Source organism: Ipomoea nil, unplaced genomic scaffold (genome assembly GCF_001879475.1).
Source record: "Ipomoea nil cultivar Tokyo-kokei standard unplaced genomic scaffold, Asagao_1.1 scaffold1043, whole genome shotgun sequence".
In the NCBI taxonomy this organism is placed as follows: domain Eukaryota; kingdom Viridiplantae; phylum Streptophyta; class Magnoliopsida; order Solanales; family Convolvulaceae; genus Ipomoea; species Ipomoea nil.
In genome coordinates, this window is record NW_017617471.1 from 3819225 (window position 1) to 3827526 (window position 8302).

Below are 8302 nucleotides of genomic sequence, written 5' to 3' on the forward strand. Positions count from 1 at the left end.
AGAAATTTGTTATTTTATCCACATAGTTTTATCGCCTATGTTTACGTATTGATATGATAATAAATTCTTCATAGGTTGAATTTGCCTTTCTCTTTTTTTTTTTTTACCTCGTCGAATACCATGACTAGTCTCCTTGCTGAATTGTAGATATTTTTATTACATGAGACAACTATCTTGGAGATTTAAGATTGTTCTATACCCAAAGCCAATAATCAAACTTTTGATATTTGATTAATAATGAACAAGTCGCTTCCTTTCAATCACATCTAATGTTAAATGTGACTTATAGTTAATTAGGTAGTAAGAGCCCTTTCAACTTCCATAATTATTGAGATCTATACAACATTGTACATTATATTGCAACTTAATTACTTGAATAGGGATACAAATTAAACTACCTTAAGCAATCGTTATGCTGTGGAATCGTGTCCACCTTGCAAGGTGAATATGGTTCTATGTTCATAATTATAAAGTTATATATATTCATAATTTTTGAACTTCATATTCATAATTATTGAACTATATATTCACAATTACAGAACTCTATGTTCATAATTACTGAATTATATGTTCATAATTATAAAGCTATATATTCATAATTTTTGAACTTCATATTCACAATTATTGAATCATTATAATAATAATTACATAACTATATGTTCATAATTATGTTCACAACTCTATATTTATAATTTTTGAACTATATATTCATAATTATGAACAGTTTTAAAACTGTATCTACCTTGCAAAGTGGTCACGGTTCCACATCATAATTTGCCCTACCTTAAGCCATTGGGCTTAAGAACATTGATCTACCTTAGCTACATCTCTTTACACACATCTTGACGATTAGTGTTGACAATTGAATCTCATAAGTCATAATGGACATGGTAGTATAATAAAAAGATGGAGTTCGTTATTAATGTTATTTATAATAGGGCAGTTGAGTGGTCAATGTTTTCATTTATTATGTTTAGTCATATGGATTCGATGATTCGTACTACGTAGTAACATTTTTATTGTATATATATAATGCTATAATGACAACCAAGACATGGTAATGACCAAGATACAATGAAGCCCCAAAAAAAATTGTAATAATGCCACAAAAAAAAGAGGTTGTTGAGTATAATGATGCAAAAAAAAATATTGAGTGGGTAGAACATAATTATCGTATAGGATATAACTATGAGTATTGTTGTTGTAGTTTCTATTATTATTATTATTATTATTATTATTATTATTGTTGTTGTTGTTGTTGTTGTTGTTGTTATTAGTGTATAGTGCATGAATAGTTATAATACAGTAATGAGGTACCGAGTGGTTTTATAATCTTGCATATATACCTACCTGCTACCTATATAACTGCAGAAAGGCACTGTAAAATAATGACAATAACTCTTTTCTTATCTCTCTTTTTTGAAGTTAGGCTATCACTTGAAGTATAATCATTTGGAGTTGGACTGTCACTCGAAGTGCAACCATGTCTTTTTTCCTCTCACTTTCTTGAGTTTAGCTTTTGACTTGAAGAAGAGCAATTCATACAACACCAATGTTGTATAGTATTATATATATGAATTAAATGTCACATGTTCAATTTTGACTAATACATTTTTACTCGACCTAATTGCACATATTTTTTTTAATGTAATTTATTATCTGATGTGAAACATGGTTCCTTAGTTCACACTCACAACAATTGTGTTAAAAGTATACATATTATGGAATACGAGTAGCATTTAAAAGTACTTTTAGGAAGTTGAGAAAAAAGTAGGAAAATTTTAAAAGTAACGTATAGTAGTTCTAGATACAATTCTACTCCGTAAATCCGTAATAATTACATCGAAAATTTTTACAATTATTACAAATTTGAACATTGTACTTGTAAATTGCATTCTTTAATTTCCTTTATATATATCGTTGGTAAAATAGAAGACACAATTTTGCAAAGTACACATAATTATTGTAATTTGCTACTCGGTATAATGTAAAAATTTCGTGATTATATGTATGTGTGTATGGCGTTGTGTGCCATTTCTCATTAAATTAGAGGTGACCATTTTAATTATATTGTTTATAAACTTTTAAAAGTAATAAAATAATAAATTCTTTATTACTTAACTCTGAACACATGCCAGTATGCCACACCAACCTTACAATCATAAATGGAAGCCAAGTTAAAGTTAATTACTCTTAATAAATGGAAGAATAAATGGAAGCCAAGTTAATTACTCTTAATAAAAAGTTACTATATGGTAACCCATTATTATTATTATTATTATTATTATTATTATTATTATTATTATTAAATGAGACAACAACAATCATAATGGTATATTACTCCGGGTCGACAAACATAGCCACGATAACCTCTACTATGGCATTGGTATTTGCACCTCCAATTCATTAAACAACGTCCAATGCATTCGTATTCATCATCTCCATATGTAACTTGCGTTTTTGTCGTCATCACACAACCTAAAATATATTATTATGAAAAATTAATTAAAAGAGAGAGAGAGAGCTAGGGAGAGAAAGAAATTAAATAATAGAGTGTTTGAAGCCTCAAAAAGAAAAACTACTGAAATAAGAATAAGAATAAAATAGATTAAAGAGAAATAAATTAAGTAATACCTGTAACCATGAAAAGAGTCATGAATAAAAGGATGATGAAAACATGGCCATTGCGAACGCCCTTGGAAGAATTCATTTAGGAAAAATGCTATATATTTCAATTATATTATTGCTTATATGCTTCAAATCATAAATTCACAACCTATATATATAGAGTGATAGAGGAGAGATGAGAGAAGAGAGCGAATCATGCATGTATATCTCAATCTTTTTCTTACACGTCTTGTTTATTAAATAAAAAAAAATTATTTTGATTGATTTTTTTTTAACAAAAATACTTACGAAAAAAAAAAACTGTGTTTACTAATTAATGAAATTCTCAATTTTCCCCAGTCAAATTTGTCAGGTTATTACATATTGGTCTTCTTGGTAACTATTTAGAATGGCTTTCTCATATTGAGAAATTATGTCTAGTGGCATTCGATCAGTTGAGATGTGATATGATTGCATCACGATGTCTAAGGACACGATCCAGTCTCCACGTCTCGAAATGAATTCGGATTCGCTCAGTAAGCTAGTTCTGGAGTCAATCAATCCTGGAGGGAATCATTTGTTGTCAATCATATAAAGACGGTAAACGAATTTTGAATTGAACACCAAAGATAAATAATGTACGGCTTCGATAAAAACAAATATAACCAAAAGAAAAGGTTAGTGGAATTAGCGGAGAATCAGCTAGTTATTAACAACATAGGATGATTTATCTCTTTGTGATCCTTTCACAAGAAAATGTTTATTCAGTATATATCATCAGATAGTGTTGCAGGTTTCCTTTTGGAGAAACAAAATAGTGAATACATTTACTTCTACATTTTATAAATTTGAAAAATATATAATGAAGAATGAAAAACCGAATAATTAAAATAAGCATAACATAACCCAATAGTTGGTAAGCGGATTACTAATTAATACAACTATAAAGTTAAAAAGTTTGATTCTTTTTTTTTGTCCAAGGTATCCCTCCAGTTGAACCCCCAACCTAATACTTAAGGGACGAGGTACTGAACCACCACACCAACCATATTGGTTTAAAAGTTTGATTCTAGTAGAGACAGAATGCATCTTTTAATTGTGAGGATACCAATATCATATGAAAAATAAATAAAAAATACAAACCTTTATATATTTATTTATTGAGTACTTATAAATTGAACTATTTCATTTTTTTAGTTCAGTTCATGAACCATTAGTGTCTGATGTGACATTATTCATATTTAGCGTATGTTTTTAAGCATAAATTAAGGAAAGGGATTTAGGAAATTATTGTTGTAGAGATAAAAGGATATTAACAGATTACCTAAAATTAGATATATATGATCGACATGAGTTGGCGCAACATGTGGATGTCTTGTGGTTGTAATATAGGCTGCAAAAATAGCAACAATTAATAGTAGCCATAACAAACTGGATTTTTAAGTTTGATTTTTTTTTTTTTTTTTTTTTTTTTTTTTTTTTTTTTTTTTGTCGACAAAGAGAGTGGGAAGGAGATAGAAAGAAAAAAAGAAGAAGAAAAACAAAGCAATAACAATTTACGATTTTTTTTTATAGGTGCGTGCAAAGCATGTTATAAATCATAATCTATATAGATAGAGAGAAATAGAAGAAAGAAGAATCATGCATATGCATCACTAGGAACCCGCCATGCACATTTTTTTAGATAGAACAACTGATCTGGAGATTTAAGCCTGCTCTATACCTAAAACAAAGAATCAAACTCCTAACCTTTGGTTAATTAAGGATATATATGTTCATTCCACTTAACCACATTTGCAGGTTATTAAGACCTCTTAGTGCGTATAATGTATAGTATATGCATGGGTGAGAACAATATTGACCAGACCACTCCCAATTTTTTATTTAATCCGCCGATAAAAATATTCTGTTTATATAATATAGAACTGATTGATTTTTAATAATAAATCAAAATAAACTGTTGGATTCGTGTAATTCGCCCACCGCTAGAAACAACTAATGTATATTTAGAGTATTATATTTTAGGACTAATCGACAATTTGCATGCAAAAAGAACGAATACAATGCAATGTCGTGAAATGAAATCTTTTTCCAGATTGTATTAAGCAAATTAAAAAGTGAAAGTAGTATACATAGTGATCATTCCAGTCATTATATATAAATTTATTAAAATATTGAAACCAAATGAATACAAGCTTAGTTGAAAGGTATATATTGTTTGTAGTGGAAACACTTTTATTTTATTTTATTTTTTGGTGATGAGAAAAACTCATAATTATATTATAGTGCAAGAAATATGTTTCACATACTGAATTATTTTGTTGGGACACTTTTATTTTTCGTCTCATATTGATAGTTTAAGAGAAAGTATGTTACCAACTTTATATGTAATTTCCTTATTTATGGTAATTAGAAATATAAAATAATATTACTTAACCATTTTACACAATTTTTCTGTCACTATTTTATGAAACATATTTAAAAAAAAAAAAAAAAAAAAAAAAGCAAAAACTTATGTACACCGTTTCACGGGTCTCAATTCGTGAGACGGGTCATATCTTTAATTAATGAGATCAAAGATCTAACCTATTACTTAAAGATCCGATCCGTCTCACACAAGTGTTACGTTATTTATAAGAAAAAACATATATAATCAAATGTTAATAGAAAAAAAAAAGAATTAATGATGTATATGCTCTTATGTCTTAAGTAATTTTTGTTTAAATATATGTAGCATTATATATACTTTATAGTTTTGAGCGATGTACATTCACATTTTATTACATATAAAATTTTATTCTCATCAATTCTCTAACCAAGTAAAGATATAATTTTTTCTTCAAAAAAGTTAAATTCTCAATCCAAAGGCTTTTTCATATCCTGACTCGATAGAGAAGGGGAAGAATATATAGTTTACCATGCATATATTAAAAGTTAAAATATAAATATACAAAAAGAAAAAACAATCCAGCAAAATTGTACGTAGCTTCAAAGCACCAAAGAATTTTGAAAATTGAGTGGGTGGAAAAGGGGGACGCATTGTTGACCTATTGCAGCCTCCAATTGTGACCATCCTCAATTTTCAATGGGGTTAGTGGAAAGGTACTTTGACCAAAATACCCCTGCATCTATCAATCAAGTACTTTAAAAAAAAAAATCTTCCAAAGTTGACTTTTCAAATGCCACCCAAAAAATAAAAAATAAAAATTCCCCTAGATTTGGTCTATATATCCCCTCAAACAAACCAAACCCATTAGCAAAATAATAATAATAATAAATTATTTCTTTTTTTTTAAAAGAAAAAAGGTTATAACTTATCATAGAAATATTTAAGACTAGGCGAATAATATAATTGAGATCATAACTAAAAAGTTAATTGAACTTCCTTACACCATCAAAATAGTTGAACCCCAATGTTTGGGTGACGACGGAGATGTGTTAAACTAAACTAATGTGAAATAGCTTATAAATCACATATGAAAAGGTGAATCTCACAAGGAAATTAAAACAATGTCTCGACATGCTCGACCGTACATAAGAGATAAATCAAACTAAAAATACCATGTGCAACGAACTCGACCGATAAAGTGTTCACAATAATTGAACTCGTAACCTTCAAATTAAAGAATCATACTTTATCCACTCGGTCCTCCTTTTTAGGATAATTAAATATAAATGTTACTTCTTTAGTGGGTTGTGGTTTATGTGGTAACGTATTGATAGGGTAATTGGTAGGGCACTGGAACCAACTTGGTGCTATTAGTCTAACTGGAGGAGTCAAAGCAATTAATACAATCATTGTAACAACAAATCAGAGAGCATGTAGAAGTGTAGAACGGTGCATTTAAGACAGAGCACATGCACTTATGGAGGAGAGCACCTCAATTACTAGTAGGCCACAACGCTTATTGAGGAGAGTCACGATACTTATTTGGAGACAGTTGTGTCATTATGTAATTGTTACTATTATATTGTATAAACATGAGCCCATGTCTTAGCAAAAAGGAGAGGGGAGAAGGGACACACTATGATTTTTGTACTAAAAAACACATAACAATACAACTACTCTGCCTATTTACTTCTTTCTAAATATATGTCGATAACATATTTACCGTCACGTATAACTTTCTAATACTATTACGTACCTAATAGGAGTACTTAATTTTTGACATTCCATCGAATATTACATTCCTACAAGTGATAGCACTTTGTACATTTTAAATTAAATTTTGACAATTTAAAGAGTTAAAGGATTGAATTTGATCAAATAGATAAATTGCCCCTTAAATTTAATAGATAGAGTTAGTAAGAGCTAAATTCATGAGGTATAAATATAAAAATCATGTCCCACACCTATTTATGGCAACACCAACTATAATTTTAGGTTTAGAAGTTATGGCTGCATTTATTTTCCAATCAAAAAAATATATTGGTAATGTTTTTTTTTTTTTTTAATTTTCGTAAATAGAAAAGTTTCAGATAGAAAATGCCATGTTGCATCCCATTTCTAACATATGAGTGAGTATAAATTCATCAAAAAGTGGACGCTAATGCGAATCCAGTTAATAAAAATTTGTCACTAATGAATTAGATATAAATTTGACTTTTTAAATTTATTACATTCGATTTGTTCTTTTAAGTTACTATCACAATAACGGGCAAAACTCTATACAAAAGCGGTCAAAATCGACTTTGTCCGTCTCGCACCTATTTAGGTAGGGGTAAATTTCGTAAATAGAGCCTGTCAAAGAGCGAGTTTTTTTTAACCCGGCCTGTTTAGGCTCGTGGGGCTAGCTGAACCAGTCCGCCAAAATCATTTACTATATATATAATGTTTGATGAATTTCAGAACTATTGTTTAAAAAAAAAAATATTATTGACTCTATTTATATATACTTTCTCAACGAGGTACAAAGAGTCAATGTCCCTACATTAGGGTTCAAACTTGAGACCTCTCATTTGAGGGGCCACAGGCATGCCAAACTTGAGACCTTTCATTTGAGGGGTCACAGCTATGCCACTTGACCACAACGCCTTTAGCAGAACTATTGTTATTAAAATTAAAATTAGTACTTATGTAAAATAAAGTTATTTTAATTATTTTTATAGTGTACAAATGATAAAACTTAACAAAGTAACAAACTAACGACGGTAGAACAAAGGAAAAAAGGGGTCGGGTGGCCATGGCTCGCCTAGCTCGTGGGGCAAGGCCAAGGCGGCCAGCAAAACATAGGCCCACCCCATCGACCCATTTTTGACAGATCTAGTCATACAACTCAATACTTTACCATTCATTTTGGGTGGTATCAAATAGACGGATATGTAGAGTTGTCATACCGATTGGTATGGTACGATGTATATATATATATATATATATATATATATATATATATATATATATATATATATATATATATATATATATATATATACACACACAATTGTTAACCAAAATGATCCTAATTAGGGCTGCTTTGGTTTTGACGAATGACTACTTTAGGTAAAAATTGTATAGTTGATGATGAAATTGAGTAAGTTTAAAGTTGATGATCAATGTGGGGAAATCATAATAGTCTAAGGACCAAATTGGATATTAACTCCTCAAAAATCTACTCCCAACTTTTACTCCACTTGTGTTGAAATTAGATTGGAAGTAGTATATATATATATATATATATATATATATATATATATA

General features: G+C 29.3%; 1 long non-coding RNA gene across 1 annotated transcript; it reads right to left on the minus strand.

Annotated features, from left to right (window-relative positions):
• Positions 1 to 2215: 2215 nt before the first annotated feature.
• LOC109181710 lies at positions 2216 to 2735 on the minus strand. The gene is made up of 2 exons (XR_002054250.1): positions 2635 to 2735; positions 2216 to 2478 (listed from the first exon to the last, which is right to left on the minus strand). It is a non-coding gene; the product is annotated as an uncharacterized LOC109181710 (long non-coding RNA).
• Between the last annotated feature and the right edge of the window lie 5567 nt (positions 2736 to 8302).